The sequence below is a fragment of the Vitis vinifera genome, chromosome 19 (assembly GCF_030704535.1).
Source record: "Vitis vinifera cultivar Pinot Noir 40024 chromosome 19, ASM3070453v1".
Lineage (NCBI taxonomy): Eukaryota > Viridiplantae > Streptophyta > Magnoliopsida > Vitales > Vitaceae > Vitis > Vitis vinifera.
The window spans coordinates 25,606,592-25,627,637 of record NC_081823.1 but is presented as its reverse complement, the minus strand read 5'-3'; the positions used below and the strand labels follow the sequence as shown (position 1 = coordinate 25,627,637).

General features: G+C 30.3%; 1 pseudogene; it reads right to left on the bottom strand.

The window, feature by feature from the left end:
- Positions 1-7,656: 7,656 nt before the first annotated feature.
- LOC100263314 (ABC transporter B family member 15-like) lies at positions 7,657-19,640 on the bottom strand (annotated as a pseudogene).
- Positions 19,641-21,046: the final 1,406 nt, after the last annotated feature.

Here is a 21,046-nt window from a genome sequence, read left to right as displayed (position 1 = left end):
CACTACTCAAAGTATTTTTAATAAAAATGCTTTCTCTAAAGCTATATTTGGTTTTCGAAAAATTTGAGGGAAAATGTGAGAGAAAGAAAATAAGGAGAAAAAATAAAACGAAAGAAAATAAAAAATAATATATCATTTGTACATGTTTCTCTAAATTAATTTCATTTATTTTTCCTCTTTTAAGTAAAGATTAAATGATTTTAAAAAGTATAAATTTCAAACTAATTTTAATTATGTAGTGATTAACTTGTTTTAATGATTGAAAATATTATGTTTAAAACTAATTATTTTATTATATATTAATTTATTTTATCTAAAATATGGAACTAAGGTCTAAGGTGTTATACTAAGATGTATTAAAAAAGAAAATTTTAAAGTCTGTTTGGTCATGTAATTTTAAAAAAGGTTTTTGTTTTAAAAACAAAAAATTGTTTTTAAAATTTTCTAATATTGTTTGACTATTGTTCTCTAAAAATAGTTTTTAAAAACAAAGTGAAGTAGAAAACAATTTTTAAAGAAAAAGTAGGAGTTGTTTTCATATGTTTTTATAAACAAAAGGAAAACATGGGTCTCGCCATATTTTCTTAAATTTGTTTTTAATTTTTTTTTAAATTAAAGAATAAATTAAAAACAATTTTTTAAAAAAAAAGTTTAAGAAAATATGCCCAAATGTGCTCATAAATTTTTAAAAATAAAAAATTGTTTTTAAAAACTCTACCAAACACGCTTTTAATTTAAATGATTCACAATATTTTAAATTAAAGAATAAAAAATGAATTCTATAAAATATTAACTAGAATGAAGTTGTTTGTGAGAAAAAACAATTTTAAGAAATATCAATTTTATCATATCAAAACATTAACTAAAAAAATTAGTTATCAAAATTATTTTATTTAAGATAATTAATTACTATGGTAATCATTGTGATCATCATTATTTACATTCCTTTGCGGAGAGAGGATGCAGCAGGAAAGAAATTGCTAGAACAATGACAGCGGCAGGTCTGGCAAGAGTGTTAGGAGGCAATGACTTAAAAACTTGGGTCAACGACGATGCCGCTAAGGACGAAACCTGGCTGGGAATATCAATATGTGCAGCAGACAACAGAAGAAATGATGTTTCAATGGATGAGGAAATTTTAGCAATGGAAGATGGTGTCGTAGTCATGGCAGTGCTAAGCAAAGAGCTAAACTGAAATAACCTCCGACCGGTCTCCTTGAAATAAGTGAGTGAGCACCCGACGGTGCTCACGAACGCTTAAGAGTGGGAGTTTACTAAAGTGGAGTTATAGAGTTGCTAGCCTTTTTTTTCTATTTTTATAACTTGTTCTTCCTCCTCTTTCCGTCCCGCCTTTCAGAATGAATGGAGTAACAATAACAAAAAAATGCAATGAACAAACCTCCCATGCATTCTAACAATTCTTTGAGGATTTGTTGGTTTTAACTTCTATAGAAAATTGTAAAAAAAATTCTTATAAAAAGGAGAAGTTGTAGAAATTTTGGTATGCTCTCTTTTGGGATACATTTTTCCCGATTTTCATATCAATCACAATTTGAAATAAAAAATTAAATTTATACTAAAAATATCTTTAAAAAAAACATATTTATATTCTATATAAAGTATAATTATATATATATATATTTAGAATATTGTTTTTCTATTTAGCTTTCCATGTAAGAAATTATTTTTTTAACAGACACCTTTAATATAACTTTACATTGAGGAAGTTGCCTATTTAAAGATAACTTCAATATGAACATTTTTTTTGTTAAGAAAATAATTCTTTTTTAATGAAAATTGTTATATTAAAAAGCAACTTAGGGGTAAATTAATTTTTTTTAAATAAAATAAAATAGTGAATGTCAAAATATAAATAATTTACATTAAAATTGTTTTTAAAAATAAACAACTTTTTTTTAAAATTTAATTAGGGTGTTACTTACAACTTCCTTAAACATTAATTTTAGTTGTTTATTAAAGTTAACCATTTTAAAATTATTTAATTTAATTTAATTTTTGGTCCATTCCATTAAAAGTGTTACTTTAAAAGATAACTTTCTCATAATTGGAAGTTGTTTGTTCAAAATCAACTTTAAGGTTATGTTTGGTTCTCACAAATTTTAAAGAAAAATGTGAATGAAAGAAAATAGAGAAGAGAGGTGTAAAGAAAACTTGTTTATACATGAAAGTTGTTTGTTCAATAAACAAATTTATTTTTTAGAAATTTATAATTTTAAAATGATTTTTATTTACTTTTTCATAGGACTTTAAGAAAGAATTTTTAAACTTTTATATACACAAAACTTGTTTGTTCAAGAAACAACTTTAGTGCTTGTGAAAGTTGTTTGTTTGTTGATGAAACAACTTATTTAATATTTTTTTTTTTTGAGAGTTTAAGTTGTCCCCTCATTTCTTTGGAGTTTTTTTTTTTTTTTTAAAGACAACATCTACGTAAATATAGGAATTTATTTAAATTTAAAAATGATTAATTTTTTAAATTATTCAAATTAACTTAAAAAATAATTTTAATTTATTTGTCCTATGAAGATATAAATTTGTATAAAAATAAATAAAATATCATACAAGTTGTTATTTGAGAAGATAACTTTAATTCAAAAAACAAAAACTTGTATATTAAAAAAAAAAGGTTGAATTTTAAATAACAAAATTTATCTGAAGTTGCTTCTTTAAGAGACAACTTAAAAAATAAAAATAAAAAAATTCATAAAAAAACATGTTTAGGATAAAGATAAATGAATTTATTTATTTTAATCTCGATTAGGTTTGGGGACGGGTTCATATATATAATATTAAATAATATTACATATTTATTAAATATTATTTAAATTTTAAATATTATTAAAAAATTATAAACATTTATTTATTTATCATATTTATTTTTAATATAATTTAGAATCTTAAAATAATTGAAAAAAAAAAAAACAAGGTATAAGGATTTCTTATAGTTGTCCTATTAAGTTTCTTTTTTGGTTGAGGTGAGTTTAGATAAAAATAATTGTGACATGCTTAGGATGAGATGATCTATCCCAAACCCAATCCATTACCATCCCTAACATTAAAGCAATCATAAAACACATTTTTATTATAATCTAGTATAGTGAAAGAACCACAAGTACATCATCGAATAAAAGTGCTGGTAAATGTTGTTTTCAAATATTTATTGAATTCAACCATTTATTTTTTTGCATCTTTTATACCTTTTGTCACAAAAAGAGTAGATGGAAAGAGATTCTTGTTACAAGGATGTCAAACATCTTAGAATTCCAAGGCACTAATTCTAAACACAACCAAAATTTAATAAGCTTTTTATTAAAAAAAAATGTTCCAAAAGGGTCGACCAAATATGATAAAAACCGTAAAGAGCTTATCACCTATTTTAAGAATTTAATCATAAATCACATCCTTACCATAATCAAGTACATTAAAACAACCCCGAATGCATCTTATGATAAAAGTTCATCTAAATGTTGTTCCTAAATACTTATGGAATTCAACCATATGGTTTTTTTGTATCTCTGTAACTTTTATCACAAAAAGAGTAGGTGGAAGGAGATTTATGTTACAAGGATGTCAAAGGCATTAATATGAGACACAACCTAAATTTAATGAGCTTTTTATTAAGGAAAAATTATCCAAAGGGTCAATCAAATATGATAAAGACTCAAAAGAGTTTATCACCTACTTTAAGAATTCAACCATAAAACACATCCTTACCATAATCAAGAACATTACAACAACCATAAAGCACATACTTTGATAAAAGGGCAAGTTAACATTGTTTTCAAATATTAATGTAATTCAACCATATGTTTTATATCCCACAAAAATAATTACCTTAGGTTACAAGGTTGTCAAACTTTTGAGAATTCCAAGGCACAAAAACTAGACAACCTAGATTTAATGGGCTTTCCAAGACCAAATATGATAGACCTTATATAAGAATTATAATGGAGAATAAACACATGAAAAATGGATTGACTATATAAGCCACATGAAATATGATAGACCAAATATGATAGACCCTATAGGATCACCTACTTTAAGAATTGTAATGGAGAATAAACACATGAAAAATAAAATGGATTGACTATAAAAATAAAATGGATTGACTATATTAAGTTTTCATTGCCACATGGTATTAAAAAAAAAACATGGGAAGAGAAAGAATTACCACAAAGAAACCTTTGAAGCCCTAATTTGAACATTCTAGACCACTTCACCATCATTGTGGATATTAAGTTTGTTACTCTTATTCTAGGTAAATCACATCGATGAAAAACTTGAGAAACCCCTTCTATAGAAATTATCTTAATCTCTTTCTCTTCGTTGAGAAATCTTTTTTATAGTTATTTCAATTTCTAGGATTTTCTTTTTCTCTAAAAAAAAAGTTATTTCAATTTATTGGGTTTCATGTTTATATAGGAAATTATCTTTCCTAAGATTAGTTAAAAAACGAAAGCAATTTGATTTGCAATTTTTGAACTCTGCTTCTCCTATATAATGCACGCAATAAAATAACTTTTTATTACATATCACTGTCATGGTTGTGGCAAAATAAGTAATACGAGGGACAAAGCAAGCACAAATCACAGCCACTTATTTTGTGTTTGATGAGTAAAAAGGATACAAGAGGCGGATATTTGTGTGTAGATTATTTTGTTAAATTAATATTCACTTGATTTCTAATAGGAATCAAACATTTTGGGCCGGGGACACCTTTACGCCTAGTGGTTTGTTGGAGATTTTGGTAAATAATAATAATAATAAAAAATTAATTTAAAAAAAATTAAAATATGACAACTCAAAAATTATTTTCAAATTTGTAACATTTTTTTTATGATATTAATAAAAAATTATCTTTTTAATAGTCAGCCAATAATTTAAAAACCGGATCAAACGGGTCGATTTGATTAGTCTGATCATCGACCGACGACCAAACCGGTCCAATCCACACAAAAACCGTTTGACCATCGAGCCGTTTGTGAGCCGGACGAACCAACGATTAAACAGATGAACCGAATTATTAGTTTGTTTGCTTTTTTTTTTTAAAGCCAAAAAAAACATTATGATGCATTTTGCACTAAAACGACAATGTTTCCTAAGGGACCAATCACTCCATGAGGAACCCATTCAACCCACTTGTCATTAAGCAAGAGACTTGCAAGCGTAAAACTTGAAGTTTAACCATTAAACTATATATAACAAAATTAATATATATATTTTTAAAATTTTTATTGTATAAAACCCTTTTACATTTATTTTTATAATAATTATGTAATGTAATTATAAAAAATAGTATAAATTAATTAATATAATAATTTCAAAATAATAAAATACAAAATACATGTAAATAAAATTAAATATTATAATTTTTTTTTTCATTTTAAATATATCTTTATATTTAAATATTATATATGTTCTATTTAATAAAATTTAAAATATTAATATATTTATATTTCTCTTCATCATTGAATTTGATATGTTAAATATAAAAATAAAATACTATTCAAAATTTTAATTATATATAACTTTAATTTCTTATAATTATTTAAAATTTTATATAATATATAAATGATTATTTATGTCATCACCAATTCGATCGCGACTAGTAAATCGTGAACCGATAATTTTCCGATTCAATCACCGGTTTAGTTCTACAAACATTGAAGACAACTTCAATATTGAAAACTAAAGATTTCTTTTTAAAAGACAAATTCAACATTAAATGGAAATTATCTTTTCAAAAAATCAGAATTTTCTTTTTTCCAAAAATATTCAAAGGTAATTTTTAAATTGATGTATTATAAAAAATATTTTTTTAAATTAATATATTTTTTACAAATTCCCACACTCGCTTTGCCCTCTTGTTCTCCCTCATCCGCGTTAGGCATGTATCTTCTTAGATTTCATTGTTCAATTGAATAGTTAAGTGGTGTTTGTTTTTTTGGCTTTTTGCTGAAAGCAATTTAGTGTTAGAATTTAGGTTGTTTATTTTTCTACCTTTTCATGACTTATTATAAACTTTTTACTAAATAGAAAAAGTCAAAATATGTAACTTTTTCTAAATAGAAAAAATAACATATTGGTTTTTTTACTTTTTAATACTTAATAGAAATAAAATATTACAAAAACAAACAACCTAATTTTTAATACTATTAAGCATTAAGGTTCTATTTAGAATTAAGTAGAAAAACAAACACCACCTTAGTTCTTACAAGTATTATATCTCTGTATTATGGGGATTTTTTTAATGTAAGAAATAATTCATTCTTATCCCACCATAACTTGAATGATTTATTTATTTTTTTTCCACATATGAGAGAAGAAACTTTACATTTAGAGTACCATCAAGGCAAGCACACTTCACCCCTTCTTACTTTTCATAATAAAGTGGCTGAAGTAAGGAAAAACAAAAAGGAAATAGGATTCAAATATATTTTTATTGAACAATTAGAATTGTCTGGATCTATAATTGCTATAAAAGGTTTAATATACATATATTATTAGACCTTTTGAGTAAGAGTCAAAAAGGTCTTGTGAAAATGGAAAATTTTCGCATAAAAAATGTAAATTAGTTGTTGAGTATTCTAGAAAAAAATTTCACAATTGATTGATTGAAGAATAATAAATGGATTGATTATTTTCATACTTTTTTTATAAGAAAAAAAAGGGAAAAAAACTGGTTTTGAACCTTTAAAGAAATCCATAGATGCAGGATTCAAATTTAATATAGTACCTATGGGTAAGAAATTTATTGAATTGATTCTTTTTAATGAATAGATTTGATCGCAACTTCGAAAGTAGAATTTAAAAACATCAAATATGGAATGACACTCCAAATCATAGAATTATAATGAAATATATAATCAACCAACATTTATAAATGATTCGATCCTCTTATTTTTATTTCTCGAATTTAGAGATTTATGAATTGGAATCTTCATGTATACAGATACAAATCATCAAATGGGAACAAGAATTTCTAAGAACATTTTTTTTTAGCAGAAGACTTATTTTCAAGGAATGTTCAATCAATTACATATTAATCAATATTCAATTGATTAGTATGAGGTTATGGACTAAAAAGATGTTTAAGTTACTTCGTTTCTTTTTGTCCAAGTCACTTTTTTTTTTTCGAAGTTATTTCTCTTTTTATCTAGCTCACTTCTGTTTTCCTTTGTGAGTTTTGGTATAATCATTTTGTTGGTAGCTTGGAAGATTAGAAACATGACTATCCCTATCCAAGTGACAGTTTCTACATTAATTGCTACTTCAACCTCAAGCCATGAGATAGAGGGAAAAATCAAGTGGGAAACCAATTTTAAAATCAAAATCGGATTGCATTTTGGAGTTGTGAGACGAGTGGAATAGATCATAACACAATAAAAACCTTGAAATTAATAGACAATAATAGAATGAAATCATACCATTTAAATGCAATCCTATTATAGTATAGGAAGGTTTATTCAATACGTATAAAAAAGTTATTACCAAGCAGGTGGTTTCATGTACATACATACCTTTGTAGATTTTATTGTACGTATTGAATTGGCAAAATGAAGAGTGAAGACGCAGGTGGAGTTTGAATCTTTTGGAATCTAGATTGTTGGGCTCATCCCAAAGGCATCTAGCTGGCTACGTTGGTGTACTGGGGTTGGGCCCCCTCTGCAGGCTCACCAGTGAGTAGTATGCCCCAGAGGGCCCTTTTGCCAACAAGGATGCATGGGTCCCTTTCTCCACCACTTTTCCTTTGTCAACAACAGCTATGGAATCACAGTTTTCCACACATGTCTGCCCCACCATCAGTCGTTCTAGAGCTTCTTGCACCACCACCTCAGATCGGCTGTCCAGCGCGCTGGTAGCTTCATCAAGCAACAACACTGCTGCGTTTTTCAATATTGCCCGAGCTATGGCAATGCATTGCCTCTGCCCACCAGAGAGTTGTACTCCTTTGCCAGCACACCATGTATCGTATCCGTGCTTGAGTCCGGAGATGAAATCATGAGTCTGTGATCTCTAATTCGTCAATTTCATCTGATGATGCCTCGTAGACAATGTTGTCTCTTATGGTGCCTACGAATCATGGTTCAAAGTAGCAGCATCAGTCACCGACTCGGAGGGTCCCGAGGCGTATCGGTCTCGGTGTATCGGTTTAGTATCGGGCGATACGTAAAATAAGTTAATTAGAAAATTCAAAAAATTATAAAAATATTATGTAAATCATCATAAAAATATATACAATTAAATAAGCTCAAAAAACTAATAAAATAAAATTGTCTCACATTTAACATTATTTAAATAGTTATAAAAGTACTTGCTCAGAGTTATTTATGATAATGCTAATAAAAAAAAATTATTTTATTTCAAATATAATAACATTTTTACTAACAAACATACAATACAACAATCAATCCATGTTGAATGACGAGAGGGTTCAAAATCATTATCATGAGTTTTACGACGAGTATACAAATTGGGGTAACAATTCCTGTAATGAGGATATGGTTGAAAGAGTTGTTCATAACTCGAATATGTTGGTTGAGATGATTGACTTAATGATCCATAATCAGGAAAATATGGTTTCGAAGGTTGTTCGGGATCAACACCATATTGATAGTATCCAAAACCTCGATAAACAATGCTACTGCTACTAGAAGATTGATCATATCCATATGAATCACTAACTCGTGTTCCAGTATTTGAATATCCCTTTGGATGCATCATTGGAAATCAATCAAAATCATTTCTACTAAAAGTACTAGAAGAGCTATCATAGTCTCTAAAGTTGTGATATGATCTATCATCTACCCCTCTGAAATATGACTTTGATCCTATACCCAAATTCTGTAAGTGCTCATCGATACGATGATAATTTGATATATGATAATCATGCCCATTAGAATAATCATCATCACTGGGAAATGTAGTTAGTGTTTCCAAATGCTTTAGTTGTTCCCATATCCCTGGTCGATATCCATGATCTGTATTTTGTGTGGCATAGTAATTTTCACCTCCTTGTGCCCATGACATGCCAGGATCTACTTGACTAACATAACTGCCCCCAGTGCTTCCATGTCCTCTAGTACCCTCACCAGTGCCACCAACTCCTCTACTGCCCCCATTAGTGCCACCACCTCGCCTACTGCCCTCATGGTCACCATCATCACTACTAGAATTTGAAGAAATTTTTCTAAGAGTCTTATCTTTACGACGAGAATCAACATATCTTTCTTGTGTAGCATTACTTGTATGCCTATTAACTCTATGATTTGTGCCACCATCATCTTCATAAACTGTTTCTCTATCTTCTTCATTAGTGGGAAGACCTTTATCCAACCAATCCAATTTATCAGATGATAAAATAGGCTCATTTCCTTCTCATATCCACTCATGTAATATATCATCATCATTAAAGATATGATTCAGATCAATTGGATTGTATAAATCTTCATTGTTTTGCTCTTACATCAAATTCTTAACTCGAAGTCGCATACTGTAGTGCACATAAATTAACTTATACAACTTTTTCATTGTCAAACGGTTGCGCAACTTTGTGTGAATCAATGACCATGTGCTCCAATTTATTTCATAACCTGATGAAGAACAAGTTTGACTTAAAATTTTAACAACAATCTTTTGTAGATGTGGACTTTCGTTGCCATAGTTGTTCCACCATTAAGCTATAATAAAGAAAATGCATACTTATTAATCACTATGATATATTTAACAAAAAATGATGATAATTTCTTATTTGTAATAGATGTAAATGTATTGAATACTTGGAAGATATTGATTTATTGCTTTCTTTGTAAGTGCACTTCCAAATTCTCCTCCACCGTCAACAAATAATTTTACCTACATCATTAACATTTTTTTTTTGTTAATGCACATTACATATACAAAATGTATTATATAAAGGTCACAAACTATTATTATACATCGTTAATAGCTTTTGCTTGTCTATCCAAATCTGGCTCTAATCTCTTAATAACCTCATTTAATCCAATTTTAATTTCCAAATGGTTGGAGAAATGCTTTGAATATTGGAACATTGGATTTAAAAAATATGCTGACATAAGTTAAATAATAATCAGTTTATAATAATTTGTACTTGAAAAAAATAATAAAAAATATATAAAGAATTTTTTTATTACCTACAGCATGCAAATGTCTGTGCAATTGACCTTCCCACCTTCTATCAATGACTTCCCAATACTTTTCCCATTGCTTGACTGATGCCTTGATAGCCAATTTAGCTCTATCCATTGCTTCATAAATGATTGATAATGTGGGTTATCTTGATTAACCAATTTCAATACTTTGACGAGAGGTTCCATGATGGTTTGAACTTCCCTTGTCTTCTTCCAAAATCGATCAGTTAAGATAAGGTTGGATACCTTATCTCTTAGACTTTTTATGCTCCAATCTTTATTGAATTCACGCCACTCATTTTTTGTGCACATTCTCTTCAAACTAGTCTCATAACGTATAAGACTCTCAAGTGAAATGAATTCAGTGGCAAAACGGGTTATTCCTGGCCTTAACAGATCTTTATCCTTGGTGAACACTTTCATCAAATTCACTACTTTCAAGCTATTATAAATAAATTGTGTGATCATCTTAGCTTGATCTAATGTCTCCTTAATCTACTTCATGCTTACAATATCTTCAAGCTTTAAATCAATACAGTGGGCTGCACAAGGAGACCAAAACAAATGCTTCCACTTCTCCATCAACAACATATCGGTTGCTTTAAAACTTGCTTCATTATTAGTGACTACTTGAACAACATTTTCCTCCCCAACCTCTTCTACAACTTTATCTATAAGGGAAAAGATGTAGTTTGTTGTCTTAGGTATGTTGGCAGTGTCAACTAAAGAATGATATATCATACTTCAATCACAATAAATCATGAAATTGATGATAGGCTTTCTAGTCCTAGAACTTTAACCATCACACATGATTGTGCACCAATATATAGGTCATCTAGCCTTTAATGTTGTTATATATACCTCAAGCTCTTGCATCTCCTCTTCCAAATATGTATTTCCAATTTGGTATCCCGTGGGACCCTTGATGCTTGGACCTACTTCTGCTATGGTATCAATCATTGATTGATAGTAAGGCCCATTGTCAGCCGCATTAAAGGGTATTGCATTAAAGAGAAAGAATTTAGAAATAGCCTTACCCATTTTCTTCACGTCTTCATTAGAAAACAAGTTTTTTTATTGATTTATGCTTTGATGGGAACATGTAGGGATCAATTCCTTTTGGAGGTATGCTAGCTCCTTCTCTTACACTAAAACTACGTGTCAGTCTGCGTTTAATCCTAACATTAGAAGGTTGGGAGGAACTACCACCATTCTGATGCTCTTATCTACCTTCTTAAAAAATTCGATGACTTTCTTTCATTGCTTGTTTCATTTGTCATCTTTCAAAATCAGTCATAACAACTTCCTCAATTTCATCATCAGAATCACCCTTATCAATTTCATAGAAAATTTCTTTATTTAAGGAACTCAAAAGTCGTTCCTTTTTTTTTTCTTTAACTCTTCTTTTTCTTTTGAAGTATCAGACATATGTTGTATAACACTACGTGACACTTCTACCGGTACAAGTGGACATCCTTCCACTTGTCTAGATATATGTGCGATGTGTTGCTTTAATCTTGTTATACCGCAATGTATGACTTTCCTACAATATTTACACTTCGTGGTTCTTCTACTACCACCAACAGGTTTTGCATGCTCCCAACCAATATCATGTTTTGAAACCATATAAATAAATTCTACTAAAAAAGCAATAAACACGATCTCACCTAAGTTCATCATCTTTTGTTTTCCACTTATTTATATGTTTTTAAAATTAAAATAAATAAAAGTTAAATAAACGAATATTTTTATAAAAAAAATTCTTTTAAAAAAGTTTGTTTTGATAATTATTGATTTCGTACTGTAATTTAATTGTAGAATATTATAAAAATAAAAAATCTTCATGATATAATGAAGTAAAAGTGATTCAAATATAAATGTAATTTTTCTATACCATGTAAATACATACCCTTCATTTTGTATTATTAAATCATTTATGATTATTTTTTTTTAAAAAAAATTGTTTTAAATCAATGTTAATTTTCTAATTTAATTTAATTTTTCAATATTATAAGATAAAAACATAAATTAAAAATACAATATCTATACCATATAAAGTTTACCATATAAATGTATTTTATATTTCTATACCATATAAAAATAATTTAGTGAACCAATTTATTATTTTGATAATTATTGATTTCCTATTGTAATTTAATTGTAGAATGTTATAAAATAAAAAATCTTCATGATATAATGAAGTAAAAGTGATTCAAATATAAATGTAATTTTTCTATAACATGTAAATACATACCCTTCATTCTGTATTATTAAATCATTTATGATTATTTTTTTAAAAAAAATTGTTTTAAATCAATGTTAATTTTCTAATTTAATTTAATTTTTCAATATTATAAGATAAAAACATAAATTAAAATTACAATATCTATACCATATAAAGTTTACCATATAAATGTATTTTATATTTCTATACCATATAAAAATAATTTAGTGAACCAATTTATTGTTTTGATAATTATTGATTTCCTATTGTAATTTAATTGTATAATATTATAAAATAAAAAATCTTCATGATATAATGAAGTAAAATTGATTAAAATATAAATGTAATTTTTCTATACCATGTAAATACATATCCTTCATTCCGTATTATTAAATCATTTAAGATTATTTGAAAAAAAATTGTTTTAAATAATTATTATTTTTCTAATGTAATTTAATTTTGTAATATTATAAGATAAAAACATAAATTAAAAATACAATATATGTATCATATAAATGTATTTTATATTTCTATACCATACAAAAAGAATTTAGTGAACCAATTTAATATTATAAGATAAAAAATCATATAATTTAATAAATTAAAAATAAAATCTCCATATAAAATAAAAACATTACATATAAATATATTTAATATTATCATAATATTATCATTATGAATTCTCCAATTTCATATAAACATTATTTTCCAATTCTTCAATTTCGTAAATGGTTTTTAAAAATCATTATTGCAAGTCTCAAACAATTATTACATTTTGTATAGGATTTATCATTTTCTGCTTTTAAAAACAAAAAATAACAAGTATATCCAAACCATACCTTACTTCATTTGGATACATTTTCCGTTTTTTTTTTTTGTTTTTAAAAATAAAAACTTATATGTAAAAAGTAAGAACTCTCTTACACAATATGTATATACTAATCTTATGTTGTTAAAAATTATTTTCAAAAATTTTAAAGTGAGGTATTAAAAATTATTGCATTGTCAATAAAAGTTACCACCATTTTCTATTTTACAAAAGAAAAAAAAAACTGAAAAGGAATGATAGATTATAGCAACAATAAAGTGTGCTAAACCATATACACAAGGGTATATATATATTCACATGGTTCATTAAGCACAACACAATAGCAAAAAATGGGAAAAAAAGAGAGAAATGTGTATTTTGTAGTAAAACAATGATTTCACAACAACCAAATTGAGGCAAAAGAAAAGAAACAAAAGAAATATTGATCTTCTTCCTTTTATTACCTCTATTAGTTATTACCTGTTGGCTTCTTCCCAAACCCTTGCCCTCTGTCTTCTTCCCCAACACCACGAAGACCGATCTGCAGCCTTGCTATCTTCTTCCCCAACACACCATGAAGACCACGATCTGCAACCTTTTTACAAACAGTGCACCAAAGACGAAAAATCTACACTCTATCAATGGTGGATTTAGGGTTAAGTAAGTTATTCTTCAATTGAGGCTCTTTTTAAAGGCTTTTACAAGGGTCATGGGTTTGTTTCAAATTTTCACGGGTTTTCTTTTGTAGAGGAATCTCTGATTTTTCTAAAAATTTGATTCTTGTCGTGATGGGTTTCTTTTGTAAGGAATTTGTTGATTGGTTTTTTTTTTTTTTCCGAGTTGACCGAGTTAACTCGAAATATCAGCCAAGTCATCCAAGTCCAACCGATTCAAGGTCGAGTCTTGGTATAAATTGTATCTAGTATCGGACTCGTTGCGGCCGACGTTGAGGCGAATACGACTTGGTCGAGTCATACCGAACTGGACCAATTTTTTGAACCCTGCTACGAATAGTATGGGTTCTTGGTGTACTAGTGCAATGTGTTTCCGTAGGACCCTGAGGTGGAAAATTTTTATATCTTTTCCATCCAACTTTACGATTCCTTTGAGGGGATCATAGAATCTTTTTATTAATCCATTGATGGTTGATTTGCTAGATCCACTATGTCCCACCAATGTAGTGGATTTCTTAGCGTCTGTGTTGATTGAGAAGCCCTTAAAAATCATAGCATCAAGTCTTGCTGGGTAAGCAAAATCCACTTCATGAAGTTGAATTTGACCTTTCATTTTTTTTCAGGTTGATAGCTATTTGGATCTTTTGTATGGATTCGGGTGAGTCGGCTAAGAATAGCAAAATCAAAGCGAACATAGTCGAAGCCCTTGGCGAGATCACTGGTCATGCTTCCAGCGTCCGCGATGACATGATTAGTGCTAACTAGGATCATGAAAGTCTGTATGAATGCTTTTGATGAAATGTCACCATGGGAGAGTAATTTGCCACCGTACCAAAAGTCAAGTTACGAAGTCACATTGATAGCCTTTACTCATGTCCTAGCTCGTCTAAGAGCTAGATTTGCCTCAATTATTTGTCTCTTGCCTTCAATTTTCCTCAAGTTAGCTTCTGTTATTTCAAGAGTTTGTTGAGCTTCTTGTGGCTCAATGTCACTACCTTTCTCTGCATCATTTACTAAAACAATGATCTCATTATTGCCTATTCTAGCAAAACCGCCCATTAGAGCCATCGTTAACCATTGGTCGTTAAGGCGTATTCTCAAAATACTTATATCTACAGCTGTGGCAGTAGGGGGGGTGAACCAACTACCTGACAACAGGCTTTGGGAGGTTCCTAGGTCTATTCCAGCTATCCAAGCTTGACGAACACTCTCCTTTAGGGGACCTTGTTGGGCTATCATGAGCATTTTGAGAATTCGGGCTTGGAAGGAGAAGACGGTTATGGTGCGAAGGTTGGAGACAAATTTAGTGGCAAGCTTGCTACTTTCTTCTTGGGCCTTGATGGCCTTAGCAGACATGCTTTTGAGCAGCACCAGTCGAGTGTAGTGGGAGATAATCATGATGGGTTGAACTGCAATCATTACCACAACCAGTCTCCATGAGATAACCAGACCCATTGTACCAGAGATGATCACAACTGACAAGGTTTGGACGAGAAGCGACATACGATCACCCACCAATGATCTTACCACAATCGCATCTTTGGTGAGTCTGCAGCAAATGGCACCAGTGGGATTATCATCTTAGTCAAACCACCATACTTCAAAACTCAGTATCTTTGAAAACACCATCTCTCTCTCTCTTTGTCAAATTCTCTCTCATTACTGCAAAATTGTAATGTTGGTTGAGATTTACCAATAGTGAGAACACAGACAATGCAACAAAACATAGATAATAAGTTTTGGTTTGCTCTTGCATCTCCTCATGGTCAGACAAAAAATATACGGATATTATTGATCCCATGGCAAATGCATAAGCGAGTTGGACGACACCAGATAGAACCGCACTTAAACATCCTATACCGGTTTCTTTCCACTTAGGAAGATTCAGTCTTAGCAGTCTCCAGAACGATGGCACTGGAATATATGAGGATGACACAACTTCTTCTCCTGCACGCATGTTGGGTATAGAGGAGTTGAGGGAAGTAGAGTCGTTGTTGTTGTTGTGGAGATCGAGGGAGATGGTGGGGGTTGAGGAGGTCATAACCTTCAATGGCTGATCGGTTTGCTGGAGGCGGACGAGAGAAGTGTAGAGTTCGTTGGGGTTTTGCATGAGTTGGTTGTGAGAGCCATCTCCATGACCTGGCCATCCTGTACTGCAACAATGATGTTGGTGCTACGGATGGTGGAGAAATGGTGGGCGATGATCATGGTGGTACGACCAACAACGGTATTGTCGAGCACTTCTTGGACCATTTGCTTGGACTTGGAGTCTAGAGCGCTAGTTGCCTTGTCTAGAATGACCATTTGTGGGGCTTTGATGACTACTCGTGCAATGGTGATTCTCTGTTTCTGTCCCTCGGACATTTGAACTCCTCTTTCCCCCACCTAAGTATCATAGCCATTAGGCAACTCACAAATAAAATGATGAGCATGAGCAACCTTGGCCACAATAACCACTTCTTCCATGGTCGCGTCTTTCTTTTCGAAAAACATGTTCTCTTTAATGGTGGTGGCAAAAAGTACGAGTTCTTAAGCCCATTTGCGACCTCAACTACTTGAGTTGTAGCTTATAAATGGCCCACCCATTCAAAAGAATCTTCCCACCAAGTGGATCATAAAACCTCTGCAATAAAGCTACTACTGTAGACTTTCCTGACCTGCTGCCTCTGACCAACACCACTTTTTTCTTTACCGGGATTCTCAAGCTGAAATCTTTGAACATTATTGTCACGCCCCAAAACCCACTTCAAGGCCATGACAGTCATTCCACATTTCAAACCCAAAGACTTAAAGTGAAAACAACATAAATTTCCTATTCAGAGTAGTAAAATAAATAAATTCTATGATCCCCAATTCTCAACTTTAAAAACTAACACATCAACTAGAGTGTTATTGTCCAAAAAACTCCAAATTCAAATAATCTAAACATGAATTAAATTTTAACATCTAAGCAATGTCCAAAATAAAGTTTGAACCAAAATCCTAACAAAGAAAAATTCCCTAGCCTAGCCATCACTTCTCGCTTGAACTGAGAGTACTTGAAAAATTATTAACGAAGAGGCATGAGCTTAAAACTCAATAAAGAACATCAATACAATTTCATGGGTCAAACATTTTCAGTCATGCTTGCAAATAGGAGATATAACATATACTTATTTTCATAAAAACTTTTGAGTTCAAAATACGAATACATTTAAACTTTTCAACAAAACTTTCTCATATCCATTTCAAAACAATTTCTCATCAAAACCAAATCAAATACATTCAAAATATCTTTACTCTTGGTTATCAAATAACAAATGGTGCTCAATTAAGTGGGACTTTACAAATGAGTGGCTAGTTTCAAATTTGTTCCATTTAAGGTGAACAAAACCAAATGTCAACAATTATAACCCGTTGACTAGGGTCATATAATATCAACTATTATAACTCGTTGATTAGGGCCGAAAATGTCAACAATTATAACCTATTGACTAGGGCTATATAATCCAGAGTCAAACACTTTATTTCATTAATTCAAACTTACAAAACAAAATATCATATCTCCTCAATTTTTCACTTTTCATAAATAAACAAAGAAAATTCTTAAAAATGCTTTCCATACAAAACACATATTTGATCCATGCAAAAAGATAAAAATAATATTTTTAAACATTTCAAAATACTATATAAAAAGAAAATTATTTTCTTTTATAAAAATCTGCATTAATTTCCCTCACCTTGAAGAAGCACTAAAAAACTTGAAGTATTTAGCTTGACGAATTTACTCCTCACCTAACAAAATATCATACATAATATTGATTATTGATTATTTATATAAATATATAAATTTGATAATCTTAAAAATATTTTATTTAGTATTAGGGATCCTAATTAATTTCTCATATTAATATTATTACCATCCAATATTATTTTCAACTTCCTAAACAATAATTTATTTATTTTTTTAACTTATCTAAATTAAATCTTTTAAGAATATTTATTTGCATTAAACTATTATTACTATTTATTTCTTTTTTTTTTCTAACTTATCTAAATTAAATCTTTTAAGACTATTTATTTGCATTAAACTATTATTACTATTATTTAAATCTCATACTGAAACTTAACAAATACCCCATGCAATTTTTTTTCTTTTTTTCAACATGCCAAATCCTTCCTACGCATCTTTCATCATTTTTTTCCTCTCTAAAGTCAAAACTTTTAACTCCCATACTCACAAATTTTATGTAATTTTCACATCCGAAACTATATAATTGTTTTTTTAATCTAGATTTATTCATTTGAGTAATCAAAATTTATCGATCTCCATTAATAAATCAAACTATGTTCATAAATTTTTAATCTTTTTGACCTATAAATTAATTAAACGAACTCTAATCAAAATCAAGATATCCCAAATAATATCTAAAGTATTCAAAACTAATTAAAGAATATAAAATATTAATTTAAGGATTAAAAATCTTACTTGAAAAATTGATCTTCAAACCCTAAACCTCCAAATCTTCTGCCCTATGCTCTCTAATATTCATAATCTCTGTGTAAAAGGGTTTTCTAAATAGAGAAGATAGGAAAAATCTAATTTATATCTAGGAGTTTTAAATACGAAAAGACCTTTTTACCCTTATTAAATTACTTTAATTAATTAATAATTTTTAAATTACTATTTTACCCTTAAATTGGGTTTTAGGCATTACAATTATTGTCTCTGGAAATGAGGGATATGTGAATTGAACGTGCTTGAAGTCCACTTTCCCACACAGGTTTTCAGGGTTTGGCTTTCCATGTTGGCAGAATCTGTTTTTGGTACCCTTTTTATCACCTCCATTATTCACTCTCCCGTAGTGCAGGCTTCGAACAAGTATTGCAGGTTGGATAATCCGGGGCCTAGTGATTTGGTGATTGAGATTATAACAATAATTAGCTTTTTTTTTACATCAATAAAAGAAATCAGAAGTTAAATGTTTTTTAAAATGAGCATGAAAGAGATGATTACAATCCACCAATGGCCATGACAGTCCCTTCTTTAGTGCCATGATACATCACCAATTGGCTACCGTACCAACACAGGAAAGACCATATTCCAAAAACCACTCCGTTGCTGCCAATGGCTAAAAGTAAATTTGAAATGAAATATCTTAGAAAACAATTTTTTTTCCTCAGCCTGCAAATCGAGTACTTTTCAAATGAAATATTAGTTTAGTAGTCAACATATATAAAGAAAGTCTTGAAGCACTTTCATATGGATAAATCATGTCCATTAAGTTCTCTAATGATAGTTCATTCACTTAAAGTGAAAAAAGACCTCTTCTGTCCTAAAAAAGATTATGAAAAAACACTTGGTCCCGAAGTACCATATTACAGTGTTAGCGGTGTACTTATGAATCTTGTAAATTATACATGACCAAATATTGCACTCTTTGTTAATTTACTTGTGAGATATAGTTCTATACCAACTTAGAAACATTAGAATAAAGTCAATCATGTACTATAATAACATGGGTGTATGTTATTCTAAAGGATTAGAATCTTAATTTCTTGAATATATATAATTTAAGTTTAAAATTTATCATATTTTCATTTAAATATATAATAATTTGTTCATAATAAAAAAAAAGTTAACAATATAATGCAAATGAAAATAAACACAAAAACTAAAAAACAGTTCTCAATGAGTGCCACATGATAGGGTCTTCCTCTTTCTCTATAGACGCCTATGATTCAGAGACATCTTTGTGGAATCTATCTGTACAATCTGCCATGTCTCAGTATGTATAAGTTGAGATGGAGCTTATGGAGGCAAGACTCGACATCTATGTGGACCACGACGTCTCCTAGGTGGACATACATCTAATTGTGTAACATGTGTAATGGTATGATGCATGGTAGTCTCTATGGGAAGATGTGGAGGTGATGGTAAGGTGGTAGATCGTGGGGTGATCTCAGGTACAGTGATATCTGATATGGTAGCATCTAGGAGAGGTGATATAGGAGATGGAAGAATAACATCTACTGTAGTGGTAGTTGGTGCAATAACATCTGATATAGTGGGCTCGAGGAGAAGAGATACAAGTGATGATGGTGAGTTGACATGTGGTGTAGTGGTCTCCTCGAGACAAGGTAAAGGTGATGGTAAATTAGTAGATAGTGGGGTAGTCTCTGGTGTAGTGACATCAGGTATAGTGGCCTATATGGGAGGAAATACAGGTGATGGTAGAGTGGTATTTGATACGACACGCTCTAAGGGATAAGGTTTAGGTGAAGGTGATGGTAGAGGTGAAGGGGGAAGCATGGAAGCCTCAAGTGCAAATGGGTTAGATGATATGGATGGTGCTAACATGGTCTCGGGTGGATGCATAGATTGTATAGGCTGTCGACCAGCTCGCCTACCATCTCTCCTTCTATCTTTCCCTCGGCCTCGAATAGGTTGTATCCTAATTGTAGTGGTTGACACAGGTGGTATCATGGATGGGTATGATGATGTAGGCGATTAACGGGAAAAATGTATGTGATGGTCCTCTCCAATAACATGCAAAATATCAATAGCAATCCAATGAATGTCGCCTAATGCACTTGAAGTTGGCCAAATAGATCGACTAGCAATCTCAACCATACCAGTGATCTATTAAAAAAGAAAAAAAAGTTAAACAGATGAAGATGATTTTTAATTAATTATAATTTAATAAACCATTTATAAATTAAAAAATCTTACCAATAACTGATAGTTGTTGCTGTACTATGATACCTCATCTGATCTCTATGGAGAGGGGGTGCGATCAAACATCGTGTAATACGTCGGTACCACTCCATATATGGATCATGAAACTGCATAGCACCCACCATAGGTAGTGTCGTCGCAATACGCTCTGCACGACTAGTCCATAAGGTAATATACTGTGCATGGAATGCCACCCAATCATACTTATGTCGTCCTTGCCTATCCACGAAATAGAGGTCTTGCTCTATGGAACAAGATGGAGTTGGAGGCCAAACTATCGTAGCACTCGCTTCGGTCGATGCCACTCGACAATGTCAAATTAGATAAGAGGTGACATCGTCTGCCAAATCTCCTAGTCTGCTAGAGATATCACCAGAATATGGGCAACTAAGTCTTCCACGTAATGCTCCCATAAAACCTATTAAAATCAACATTTGAGATTACTAAAGT